This window comes from Leptodactylus fuscus, chromosome 2 (genome assembly GCF_031893055.1).
Source record: "Leptodactylus fuscus isolate aLepFus1 chromosome 2, aLepFus1.hap2, whole genome shotgun sequence".
NCBI lineage: Eukaryota > Metazoa > Chordata > Amphibia > Anura > Leptodactylidae > Leptodactylus > Leptodactylus fuscus.
The window spans coordinates 120,166,653-120,181,555 of NC_134266.1; positions in this window are offsets into that span (position 1 = coordinate 120,166,653).

The window sequence follows — 14,903 nt, forward strand, 5'->3', positions numbered from 1 at the left end:
ACCAAAGCCAGGAGTGGATTGAGCAGAAGGGAAAATTACAAGTAGGGTACTTCCTATATATTTTCCATTCCTTTCGTAGCCATTCTTGGCTTTAGCTTAAAACAACCCAGCAAAAGCTGCAACAAAAAAGCAGCCTCAACCTAAAGGCATTTTCCTGTTTTACTAGTTCTGTGGAGGATTGCTATGGAATATTTTACTATGTGAAGACCGCTATGGGACATTACAATGTGTGAAGGAGCCACCATGGAATGTTATATGGCGTGGAGGGTCCACCATGAAATAATATACTGAGTGAGGGGTTCACTAATGGAAATTATACTTTGTGGAGGGGCCACTATGGGACATTATACTGTGTGGAGAATCCGCTATGGGATATTATTCTCTGTGAAGGGGCAAATATGGAACATTATACTGTGTGATGGGAACACCATGAATTATTATACTGAATGGAGGGGCCACTGCGTGAAGGAACTACTGTGGGAAATTATCACTGTGTGAAGGAGATGCTATGGGACATTATAGTGTATGTAAATGGGGCGTTATGCCAAGTGGGAGTAGGGAGCCAAATCAAAAGTTTTATATTGGGCACAGTCTTTGCTAGTTGTATCCCTGTATATACACTCACCGGCCACTTTATTAGGTACACCATGCTAGTAACGGGTTGGACCCCCTTTTGCCTTCAGAACTGCCTCAATTCTTCGTGGCATAGATTCAACAAGGTGCTGGAAGCATTCCTCAGAGATTTTGGTCCATATTGACATGATGGCATCACACAGTTGCCGCAGATTTGTCGGCTGCACATCCATGATGCGAATCTCCCGTTCCACCACATCCCAAAGATGCTCTATTGGATTGAGATCTGGTGACTGTGGAGGCCATTGGAGTACAGTGATCTCATTGTCATGTTCAAGAAACCAGTCTGAGATGATTCCAGCTTTATGACATGGCGCATTATCCTGCTGAAAGTAGCCATCAGATGTTGGGTACATTGTGGTCATAAAGGGATGGACATGGTCAGCAACAATACTCAGGTAGGCTTTGGCGTTGCAACGATGCTCAATTGGTACCAAGGGGCCCAAAGAGTGCCAAGAAAATATTCCCCACACCATGACACCACCACCAGCCTGAACCGTTGATACAAGGCAGGATGGATCCATGCTTTCATGTTGTTGACGCCAAATTCTGACCCTACCATCCGAATGTCGCAGCAGAAATCGAGACTCATCAGACCAGGCAACGTTTTTCCAATCTTCAATTGTCCAATTTCGATGAGCTTGTGCAAATTGTAGCCTCAGTTTCCTGTTCTTAGCTGAAAGGAGTGGCACCCGGTGTGGTCTTCTGCTGCTGTAGCCCATCTGCCTCAAAGTTCGACGTACTGTGCGTTCAGAGATGCTCTTCTGGCTACCTTGGTTGTAACGGGTGGCTATTTGAGTCACCGTTGCCTTTCTATCAGCTCAAACCAGTCTGGCCATTCTCCTCTGACCTCTGGCATCAACAACGCATTTCCGCCCACAGAACTGCCGCTCACTGGATGTTTTTTCTTTTTCGGACCATTCTCTGTAAACCCTAGAGATGGTTGTGCGTGAAAATCCCAGTAGATCAGCAGTTTCTGAAATACTCAGACCAGCCCTTCTGGCACCAACAACCATGCCACGTTCAAAGGCACTCAAATCACCTTTCTTCCCCATACTGATGCTCGGTTTGAACTGCAGGAGATTGTCTTGACCATGTCTACATGCCTAAATGCACTGAGTTGCTGCCATGTGATTGGCTGATTAGAAATTGTGTTAACGAGCAGTTGGACAGGTGTACCTAATAAAGTGGCTGGTGAGTGTATATCCTACTAATATTATAAATGTGAAAGTTTGTGTGTTTGGATGCTTGTTCCTCAATCACGCAAAAACGGCTGAATGGATTTGAAAGAAATTTGGCACATAGATAGTTTGTAACCTCGATTAACACATAGGCTACTTTTTATCTTGGTAAATGACATTGCTTCACAACTGTTATGAATTTATGTTCACATACTATATTACACTGCTCTTGGCTGCAGCTTATCTCAGTTAATTGGAGATTCCTGATACAGCTGCTTTATCTCTGTATGTAAACATTCAGCTAACCCTCAGTCCACTCTGTACATGCATTTGCATATTATCTGATCTGCTCCAGGCAACATGCTGACACACTGGATGGTAAAACACATTAAATCCAAATTGCCTGTTTGCTACTTTTAAACATGCCAGGGAAAAAAGAAAATCTAATTTGTTGCAAAATTCTAAAACAACGGCTATGAATGTAGCCAGAAGTCAACAGAGTTCTCCTCTAGCGGAGCTGACGGAGATCATCGGCACCAAAAACACGCTCGCTATATGGTGTCCCAGTCAGCTGCTGAGATGCCAGAACAATCACAGGCATAGTGTGAGAAATGAGTTTAGTGGTAGGCCAGCTTGACAGCTGCCGAAACGCCAGAACAGGCGGATCATCAACGCCATCAACACGCTAACAACACGCTCATTATATGGCGTACCAGCGAGCTGCTGAGATTGCCGGAGCAATCAGGGGCACAGCGCAAAGAACTAGTTTAGCGGCAGGCCACTTTGACAGCTGCTGAAATTCCGGAGCAGGCGGATTATCAACACCAACATCACACTCATTATATGACTTCCCAGCGAGCTGCTGAGATGCCAGAACAATCACAGGCACAGCACAAGGAATGAGTTCAGCAGCAGGCCAGCTTCACAGCTGCTGGAGCAGGCGGATCATCAACGCCAACAACACGCTCATTATATGGCGTCCCAGCAAGCTGCTGAGATGCCAGAACAATCACAGGTATGGCATGAGGAACAAGGTCAGCAGCAGGACAGCTTAAGAGCTGGCGAAACACCGGAGCAGGCAAACCATCGATGGCAGCAATTTGCTGAATATTGGCACCAACAACACGCAGACAAAGTCACGGGCAGAGAGACACACATAAACGACATACAAAATACACGAGTGCAAAACTGGGCAATTCTTATAGGGCCACCACACAAACAAAAAATTAAATATACCCGTGTGAAGCCAGGTCCTCCTGCTAGTGTATGTGTATATACATATTGTCAGGGTCTGGGGTTGCCAGATTCTTTAGTCCTAAAGAAAGGTAGAGTTATATTTTTACTCAAAAACATAGTGCTGCAACGGGGCCACACGGTGGCTCAGTGGTTAGCACTGCAGCCTTGCAGCGCTGGAGTCCTGCTGTTCAAATTGCGCCAAGGGCAAAAAACCGTCTGCAAGGAGTTTGTATGTTCTCCCAGTGTTTGCATGGATTTCCATCCCATATTCCAAAGACACACTGATAGGGAAAAAAATGTACATTGTGAGCTCTATGTGGGACTCACAATTTACATTAAAAAAAAAAATTATATATCTCTCAGCAACAAAAGGAAACAATACAAAAATAAATACCTGCCCGGCTAGGCTCTAACTAAACGTAGAATAGGTTACCTCACCTAGAATAACAGAAATCCAAAAGCCAGTAGAATCATTCACTACACAGCTCCAAGAATATGACCTCTCTGTTTGTTCTTCAGCCAAGCTCTGCCCAAAGTCTGCCCAAAGCAACTTCTTAAGCCTCCTTGACGAAGAGACTCTCTGAAGCTGAGTTGCTGCCAGAACATCCCCAAAGTGTGTACTGGAGGAGGGTGGAGGTCCCACTACCAACCTACCTGCCATTCCTAAAAATCCAGCCCAATACTGAGCATTTACCAAACTGCTCAGCAGACTGCTGAGAACCAACATTCCTTCTGGAGTTTTCTCATCTCACCCACCTTAGTAGTCTGGGTGAGATGTACACCCCCTTCATTACTTGCAGTAATGGACCAGTTGGAGACAGACAGGCGGTCTGTCCCAAGAAGGAATGGATTCCAGAAGGAGCCTAACTCCAAAGAGAGAGTACGGATTGTGACCTGCAGGTGGACCTTGGACCAGTTAGAGACAGACAGGCGGTCTGTCCCAAGAAGGACTGGATTCCAGAAAGGACTTTGAACCAGACTGGTGAGATGAAACCTCATTAAAGTATCTTGCCCTTGGTAGAATAGACAGGGTTCAAGAAGTGAGGTAGTGCCCTGTGTGTGGGCTCGGCTGTTTGTTGTTTTGTTCCTGTGTAAGCTGAATAAAGCCACTTATTTTGGATTGTACCACCTGATCTGCTGTTTATTTGTCACCCAGCGCCACCAACACCTCTGTAAACCCAGGAACACCGCTTACCTTTGCTGCTAAATAACCCCAACTATCACTATACTATATATATATATATATATATATATATATATATATATATACACACACACACACACATATATACACTACCGTTCAAAAGTTTAGGGTCACTTAGAAATTTCCTTATTTTTGAAAGAAAACCAGTTTTTTTTCAATGAAGGTAACATTAAATGAATCAGAAATACACTCTGTACATTCTTAATGTGGTAATTGACTGTTCTAGCTGCAAACGTCTAGTTTTTAATGCAATATCTACATAGGTGTATAGAGGCCCATTTCCAGCAACCATTACTCCAGTGTTCTAATGGTACATTGTGTTTGCTAAGGCTTCGCTCACATCACATCCGAATGGAATACCGAATGCAACTGCAAGCAGTGTGCAGTAAAAGCACACAGACTCCATAGACTATAATGGGGTCCGTGTGCTTGCAGCCAGATCTCCGCAGGGATCATGCGGACAGGAAAGTAGTTCACAATCTACTTTCCTGCCTGCATGATGTGTGCGGCCAGCACACGGACCTCATTATAGTCTATGGGGTCTGCCTGCTATTACTGCACACCGATTGCAGTTGCGTTCGGTATTCTGTTCACGGGGCTAACCATGCAGACTCCCCAAATGGAATACTGAATGCAGATGTGAACAAGGGGTAACTGTGTAAGAAGGCTATTGGATGTTTAGAAAACCCTTGTGCAAGTATGTTAGCACAGCTGAAAATAGTTTTGCTGGTTAGAGAAGCTATAAAACTGATCTTCCTTTGAGCTAGTTGAGAATCTGGAGCATTACATTTGTTGGTTCGATTAAACTCTCAAAATGGCCAGAAAAAGAGAACTTTCATGTCAAACTTGACAGTCTATTTGTGTTCTTAGAAATGAAGGCTATTCCATGCGAGAAATTGCCAAGAATCTGAGGATTTCCTACAACAGTGTGTACTACTCCCTTCAGATGACAGCACAAACAGGCTCTAACCAGAGTAGAAATAGAAATGGGGGGCCCTGCTGCACAACTGAGCAACAACACAAGTACATTAGAGTCTCTAGTTTGAGAAATCGATGCCTCACAGGTCCTCAATTGGCAGCTTCATTAACTAGTACTCGCAAAACGCCAATGTCAACGTCTACAGTGAAGTGGCGACTCTGGGATGCTGGCCTTCAGGGCAGAGTGGCAAAGAAAAAGCCATATCTGAGACTGACTAATAAAAGGAAAAGATTAATATGGGCAAAAAAACACAGACATTAGACAGAGGAAGATTGGAAAAAAGTGTTATGGACAGATGAATCGAAGTTTGAGGTGTTTGGATTACACAGAAGAACATTTGTGAGACGCAGAATAACTGAAAAGATGCTGGAAGAGTGCCTGACGCCATCTGTTAAGCATGGTGGAGGTAATGTGATGGTCTGGGGTTGCTTTGGTGCTGGTAAAGTGGGAGATTTGTACAAGGTAAAAGGGATTTTGAATAAGGAAGGCTATCACTCCATCTTGCAATGCCATACCTTGTGGACAGCGCTTGATTGGAGCCAAATTCATCGTACAACAGGACAATGACCCAAAGCAGACCTACAAATTATGCAAGAACTTTTTAGGGAAGAAGCAGGCAGCTGGAATTCTATCTATAATAGAGTGGCTGGTGCAGTCACCAAAACTCAACCCCATTGAGCTGTTGTGGGAGAAGCTTGACCCGTATGGTATGCAAAAAGTGTCCATCAAGCCAATCCAACTTCTAGTAGGGGCTTCTGGAAGCATGGGGTGAAATTTCTCCAGATTACCTCAGCAAATTAATAGCTAGAATGCCAAAGGCCTGTAATGCTGTAAAAACTTGATTCCAGATTTTGCTGCTGATTTGGCCACATAGGCAGCGACTTGAGACTCCCCACTGGTTAGACTCATTAATTTGGGTTAATTTCGGTTGTGTTTTTTGTGCTACGCTGTGCATGTGTTGCTCCAAAAGGGGACCACTGAGACTATGTCGTCCAAAGGCCCATACAAACATGGAGCCAACCCTTAGATGTGTGATTGTAGAGGTTGCTGCACTCTGTTAAAACTTAGTGTGATCTGTGAGTTGGAAGGCAGTGTGGAAGTGGTGTCCCCATAATCCTCCATAAAATCTCTAAAATAAGTTATCAAGATGACAGTTGTGCTACCTCGTGTTCCACGTTCCAGTTGTCACCATTTGTCAGAAACAGAGAAACAGAATCCTTGAATGTTGAAGTAGTACAGCCATTTCTCCAAAGTGTCCCAGGAGTCATTTTCAACAGGACATCGCCTGACCACACATTGCTTTTATCGATCCATGGCCTAAACATGCTATCATACCCCGCAGCGTTTCTGGATTTGTCTCCCATCTGAGACTTCATTGGTCCACAAGGGGACCTATCAGTAGCCAGTCTTGGAGATTTGTATGCCCAAAGCACATTCAGTGTGGTATAACATTCCTCATACAACCATGGAGTGTGTAGGTGTGTGTATATGTCTGTTTGTAGCACTCATACTCGATACTGAATAAATCAAAATGTTTTGAATATTTGGTTTCCATTTTTATATCATTAATATCTCTATTGAATCTGTGATTTCCATAATTCCAAGACTTTTCTTTCTTGGTGTTACAATTTCAATGTTGAGGAGTATATTTGTACACACATTTACAAACATGGACAATAAATGTAGTAATTGTATTGCTGTCATACCTTGGTTTTGCCACCAGAGGGAGGACTTGCATTATAGTTTGAACAAGAATGCCCAAGAAAATGATAATGTAGCCCTAAGTAACCTCTCTAGACTCATACCCACTACTTCTACAATGTGCAATTTAGAAAAGTAAGGCTACATGGTGCGGTTTCCTCAACATATATTTCTTTATTGTCTACAATATATTTGTGCCAAAACTGCTGTACTGCCTCCCCCCCCCAAAAAAAAAAAAAGAAAAAAAGACGGTATTGGCCCAAATACATCCCAGGTACTGCAATCTAGAAGGATTTGTTTGCGTGAACTACATAAACTATGAGAGTAAGTCTTGTAGTCTTTTTGCCCTGAATATTTGGAAAGCAGTTTAGGGAGGACATATTTGCTATGGATTTCTTTGAGTAAAGACATATAGTAGGGGGTTTCCAGGTTCAGGATATTAGTAACCTATCCTAAGACTAGGTCACACTTTCAGCTATTTGAAAGGGCCTTTTCATGCACATAGTGGCTGTGCAGGGACTTGCAACTTTGTTACGTTGATTATAATGGGAATAATCTGAAATTCCCTGCAAAACTATTACTTAGAGGCCACATGCTTGTAACCGATAAAAAGGAAACATTGCTTTAGCTCCTTCAACATTAAAGTGAAAGGTGATGGATGCATTCGGTGCACCATCTGCATCTGTCATTCTATTAGTATTTCAGTCTGTTATTCTGATCTTATTATGGATCAATACAAGTGAGTAAAACAACCCAGTGTGAAAATGACCTAACATTACGCACCTGAAGCCCATACTAAATCTGAAACTGTCCCTTAATGCCCGGTTGGTTGCGTTTCTAAGCCAAACCTCTGACTCTGAAATTGAGGCTGCCTTCACACGGAGTAACGCCGGGCTTGTAAAAATTCTCATTTACAGTCGTACACGCGAGCGCTGCGGAAGGCTCCCCGAACACTTCCCATTCACTTCAATGGGAGCGCTCCCATTGAAGTGAATGGGAAGTGTTGGGGAGCCTTCCGCAGCGCTCGCGTGTACGACTGTGAATGAGGATTTTTACAAGCCCGGCGTTACTCCGTGTGAAGGCAGCCTGACTCCAACTCTATCATAAATGGCTCACTGTTTCTGATCATTTCTCAGATGCAAAGCTAGTGGGGATATGGGGCAGAGAGACCTACTGATTCTATGGGGCCCACCCCAAGGCCACCATTAGTACATACCCTTCTTTTAACTAGATCAGAGTCTCCAAGACACCTATCTAGTTAAAATGCATCCTACTGCTCCCTTATCTTGTAAAGCAGAAGCCACCTCTATAGTATAAGGGGTTGTTAGGGGGCATTATGTCTATAAAGGGGGAATCCTTTATATATGGGTTCACTATGGGGTGTTATTAATACAAAGGGGAGGAACATTTAGATAAGAAGTCATTAGGGGACATTAGGGGACATTAGCTATTAGGGGGCTTTTTGAATATAAGCGGGGATAATTTATATAAGGGGTCATTAGGGCATAGACTGTATTTATCTCAGGGGGCTTAATATAAAGGGGCAATTAATTTAATTAAGGCAGCATTGTTTATATCACACGCTATCTGTTTATACTGATCGTGTCATGTGATTCCAGCCTCGTCACATAGACTTGTATAAGACAAAGTTGTAATTACATTGCATGGGCGCGCTCAAATAAATGATACAATGTAAACAGAAAAGGGTTCACAGCGCTTACACAAGTCCTATGCTCCATTCAAACAGCTGATCAGTGGGGATCCCAGGTGCTGGAACCCCAACAATTTTTTTATGACCCAGAAAACCCCTTTAGGCGAGGGCCCCTTGTAGTGGGTCGCAGCAAAAAAGTGCTATCCCACTTATCCTGCAGCGCCTTTCACAGAAACCTCTTCAAACCTTCTGCTTCAGTTATACCTATAGGGAAACCGCTGGCATTTCCATATCCATATCCAACTGCAAATGTTTGGAAATTTCCGCTGCGTTTATTTTTCTGCAGTGTGTGGATGGGATTCGCTAGACTCCAATCCATTTTGCAGGGACTGTGAAACGCCACGCGTTTTACCACTGTGTTTATGCCACTTGGGGCTCGGGCCTTAATTAGGAAAATCAATGCGATGAAAATGTCTCAATCTTTTGTCATATTCATACGATTGTCTCATTCTGTATGATTAATATACCTCACATAGCATGACTATAAGCCATTTACTTTGTCAAGCATTGCTTTTATATCGCTTTTAGGCACGAATGTACAAGATCCATTGTGTTTATGCCTATTTTCTATTACAAGGAATGCAAATATTTGATGTCTTCTTATTTCTTCCCAATGTGCCAATATTACACAGTTATCTGCGCTATTCATAAATGTCCCCTTTGTCTGTTTTCATTCATTACAGATAGGTACAGGATGTGAGCCCCAAGGGCAAGGGCATTGCAGATTTAGACAACCAAGACAGAAGACAAAAGAAAGAAATGCTGCTTATAATAACCAAATTTAATACCCTGAGATTGTGGGAATTTGTGTTAAATTGGAATTTCTACAAATGTTACTGCAGATTTGGCACAGCCGGAAAACAGAGAGAGTCCTAGATAAACAGTCCCTGTAGCTGCTGTGTTATGGTTTCAAGCTTTAAGTGGAAAATAGGCGTCCATTTTAGCATGTCAAATCCAATGTTACTCCTTAAATGAAACAGATTCTTACCAAATGTAAGTTCCCACTGAAACGCTTCCACCGCTGTGTAATGACAGCCTAACAAGAGTGGTAAGCCATCCTCGCCATACAGCTAGGATCTAGCAAATCTCCTTCAATAGACAGGTGCTAGAGCGATATTAAAAGACAGGAATAAAATTAATTTTAATGAGCATTGTTAATTAAACCTGGAAATCAAAGGGAGCAGAGTTGTGGGAATTTGTAGCAAAATGAAAATGAAGCCAAATCTAGCTTCAGGGGGAATTGCTGGGATGAAATTAAATGTAATGTGGGCTGTGTTTGTTAATGCCTATCACACATCACAGTGAATTAGTCCTGGAAGCCAAGTGTGCCTGCACTGTGGACGACTGACTAGTGCGGCCTTGCCACAGCCTCATCATAAGAAAAATGCTGATCCTTAACAGGCTTCGTCTTCATTATAGTTTGATGCGGTAAAATTATTTGTGAAACAGCACAAGCCATTCATGTGAGGATGGCTATTCCCCTACAATCCCATTGATGGTAAACTAAAGATGCATTGAGACACAGTAAATTTTGTTAGGTTCAGTGGCCTGATATGGTACCTAATGCAGGGGTCGGCAACCTCTAGCACTCCAGCTGTTGTAGAACTACAACTCCCAGCATGCATACTTGCTCTGCTGTTCTTGGAACTCCAATGGAAGTGAATGGAGCATGTTGAAGTTGTAGTTTCACTGCAGCTGTGAAACAACAGTGCCAAAGGTTTCTGATCCCTGTTACTCTGAAAGTCTGTTCCCTGTTATCTATTTCTTGTTGCTTATATAGTGCCAACAGAGATTTTACACCAGTCCTTGTCCTAAGTGAGGATCACAATCTCAGAAGAGACAACTTCATAGGAAACCAATAAGGCCCCGTTCACACGAGGCAAGAGGGGGTGGATGTTGGCGCGCAATCCACGTCATAATCCGCCCACTCACAATGGTGGTCTATGTAGACCGCTAGCATTCTTTTTTCCACTAGCAGCAACGTGCAAAAAAGAAACGAGCTGCCCTGAATCAGCCACGGTGTCCACCTCGCGACAGCACCCTCCGGACTAGACCCATTCATTTGGGCCTAATCCGGAGCGGAAATCCGTGACGGGATGCCGTGCACTGCATCGGCATCCCGTTGCAGCAGCTGCAACAGAATATGGCACGCGGAATCCCCATGTGAACGTAGCCTAAACTAGTATGTTTTTAAATTCACCAAAGTTTAGGGAAATATATAAACTCCTGATGTTGTCTTTGGCAGAGTCAAACCCCGTATTGCCAGTTTGTAGTGCTCACCAATGTACTACTGTCATGCCAATACGTTTAGCCTTATATTGTATGACACATCATTTACATTGTATAAGCAAGGAACCAGACAACTAGTGATGCTTACTGAACAGCTACAGTGGATGTCCTTGACAGATTTGTATCCATTGGCCATAAGCAGAGTGAATGACAGCAAAAAGAGATCTAGAAAACCATGAGGGACTGATGCAGAAAGTATAATGGCAAATTGTACAAATTTTATTATACAAAAAATAAGATATGTGTCTCAATATTGGTCTGAAAGTGGATAATCCTTTAATTGTATTCAGCCATTTTGGTCTCATAGTATTATCCTATAATAAGATATTAAATCTGGGCTGGTGTAATGGCACATGCACATGACGGATCCACATGCACAGAGCATGTATGGCTCAGAAGTAGGGCCCCTGTGCACTGAGTACAGGCTACATTGCACCAGAAATACTTACCCAGAGGCAATGCTTCTATACCTCCATACATACACACAGTCTATTGAAGCATGCCATTATTTTCTCTTCTATTGGATGAGATTGAAAATACCAGAAGCAGCAACTTGTTCTTATTTCCGTGGGACGCTGATGTTAATTAATAACAGTGTAACTAAAAGAAATGAAGCGTTAATTGGAGATGTAGTCAATATGTAAGCCTGCTGCACAGCTGAGCTGTATTCACAGTACAACAGGACTTCTCTGCTCTCAGGCTGCGTCCTGTTTTCTCCACTGTAAAGTGGTAGGATTCATATACGCAGTAGATTTCTATGAAGACAATGTGAAAACTACAAACCAGAGGGTTTCCCTTAGACTTTTATGTGACTTTGCTATGACTACTGTAACACAGTCACAATACAGAATCTTCCACATGACTTGCATGTGATTTAGGGGTGTGACATTTTTCTACAAAAAGTAAACCTTTTAATTCATGTAAGTTGTGCCTATTGTGCAGGAAAATCCTATGTAGCAGACAAACCATTGCCAGATTTGGCTTCAGGTACCATCTTTATCAGGGCCAGCGTCAGCGCACGGCATAGTCGGGCAAGTGCCGGGGCCCACAGAGCCTCTGGGGGCCCCCCGGCACTTGCCTGTCATGATTTCAGCTCATCGGCGTCCGTCCGCCGATGAGCTGGAATACATACGCGATTAAAGCAGGAGCTGTGAGTTCAGCTCCTACTTTAAAGCTCCGGCCCGGCTTGCGTGTGTAGGCGCGATGACGTCATCACGCCTACACACGCAAGCCGGGCCGCAGCTAAGCAGGAGCTGAACTCACAGCTCCTGCATTAATAGCGTATGTGACTGGAGAGAGGAGCGTCGGGGGATCGATGGAAGGTGAGTGATGGAAGGTGTGTTTGTTTTGTATTAAATATAATGGTGGAACATAATGAAGGGGGCCCATGAAACTGGGGGGCAAATGAAGGGGAGGGGGGGGAACGGCATGACACTGGGGACAGAGATGGAGGGGGCCCAATGAAACTGGGGGCAAATGAAGGGGAGGGGGGAACGGCATGACACTGGGGCAGATGAAGGGGTGGGGAGAGAACAGCATGACACTGGGGCAGAGACGGGGGACATGAAACTGTGGGCAGATGAAGGGGGAGAACGTGATGAAACTGGGGACAGAGATGGAGGGGGGACATGAAACTGGGGGCAAAGGAAGGGTGTATATGAAACTGGGGGAGAGATGGAGGGGGGGCATATAATTTACGGGTGACTGTAGGAGGATTGTACTTTGTGGGAGCACATGATAAATGAATGAGAATGGGTGGAATCAACAAAAGTGGGTGGAGCCAAATTTGCCGCGGTATTTGCCGCGTTGGTGACGCCACACTCCTGCATGACGTCATTTGCTTCATCTGCGACGCACAGTGTCTCGACTCCCCCCGCCTCCTTTACAAGGGGGCCCACTGAGGCTCTGTCGCCCAAAGGCCCATAAAAACCTGGAGCCGGCCCTGATCTTTATGCTGATGACACCCAATTATACACATCTTCCCATGACATCACCCCTGCACTCATACAGAACACCAGTGACTGTCTCTCTGCTGTCTCAAATATCATGTCCTCTCTCTATCTGAAACTAAATCTCTCCAAGACTGAACTACTACTGTTTCCACCATCTAATAGATCTGTCCCTGATATATCCATTGCAGTCTCAGGCCTTACTATAACTCCTAGGCAGCATGCCTGCTGCCTTGGGGTCATGTTTGACGCAGACCTCTCCTTCCCCCCCCATGTTGAATCACTCGCACGTTCATGTCACCTCCACCTCAAAAACATCTCCAGAATACGCCCTTTCCTTACCAGAGATACACTAAAGACACTTATTGTCTCTCTGATTCATTCTCGCCTTGACTACTGTAACTCCTTACTAATTGGTCTTCCCCTCACTAAACTCTCCCCTCTACAATCTATTCTGAATGCAGCGGCCAGGCTCATCTATAAGGCTAGACGCTGCAGCGATGCCTCTGGTCTGTGCCAGTCGTTACATTGGCTGCCTATTCAATATAGAATAAAATATAAAGTTATCACACTCATCCACAAGGCTCTCCATAATGCCGCACCCCCATACATTGCCTCCCTCATCTCTGTCTACCGCCCAACCCGTGTTCTCCGTTCACTCAATGACCTAACACTTACATCCTCTATTATCAGAACCTCCCACGCTCGTATACAAGACTTCTCCCGAGTTGCACCACTTCTCTGGAATACTCTACCCCGGACAATCAGATTAACTCCCAATTTCTACAGTTTCAAACGCAAACTAAAGACGCATCTTTTCAGACAAGCCTATCACAATGTCTAACGTAAACCCTTAACCGTCCTCTGTCCCCGCTCCCACATTACCCCACATGATATGATGTCATCTCAGGATAACTTTATAGGTCCAAGATCCATCCACATGTTACAGGACACGACTGGTGACGGCTCATAAAGTCTTATGTTTGTGTAATGACAGTCACCTCTATTACAAAAGTGTCTGACCTCTGTATAAGTAATACCGCCCCTGCTACCTCTTGTGTCACCCCCTCTACCTCATAGATTGTAAGCTCTTGCGAGCAGGGCCCTCAGTCCCATTGTGTGAAATGATTCTCTTTGTAATGTATCTGTCTGTATTTGAACCCTACAAATTGTACAGCGCTGCGGAATATGTTGGCGCTATATAAATAAAATGTATTATTATTATTATTATCTGTAAGTAGTGTGACAATCACTTGTACATACATCCTTTGAAAACATAATATATTTCTATGGGGTGCTGCTGCTTCTGCTGTAAATGATGATGAATGCAGCAATGGGGGTGGCCCCAGCCCCCAAACATGCCCACTTTCAAGGCCAGCTCAAAATGATGTGACTATTACACATAATGATGCAATCCCCCCATTTTGTTTTACCTAGTGAAGGGCATGAGGGGTCATAAGTAGTGCACCAGGCATAACTCTGTTTCTCACTTTTATCCACAGTCTTTCTCTAGAAATAGTTTACTTATATTACTTTTTATCTTATTCTGGGAAGGCTGCTTGGCAATTGATATACCGTCTACTTTCCTAGTCACCTCCAAAACAATAGGGTGCTACAACACCACATCCCCCTATATTATACACTGAGAGTTTTCCATATCAGTCATGGCATGATCCTTTACATGACATTTTACAGGGTATTCTACTCTATCAGCATATGGTGGTAAACAGTACTTATACGTCTGTAATGGGAAACCTTAGGAACTTTGTATGCCACTTGTACTGGATCTGTACATTGGACATTGCTTTGCGCATGTTCCCTAAAGCAGGCATAGTGACATTGCATTATTAGGAGGAGTTTCCATTTATAAGTTTTGGAAAAATGGGTGACAACCCGAATCAGAATTGTAAAGGCAGCCATGTGGTTTGGACAGTTTTAAAGCTTGAACATAACTCAATGACATATAGATTTTTTTCAACACTATTGTTCTTTCACAACCTTAGCTTGTTTCTGAAGTGTC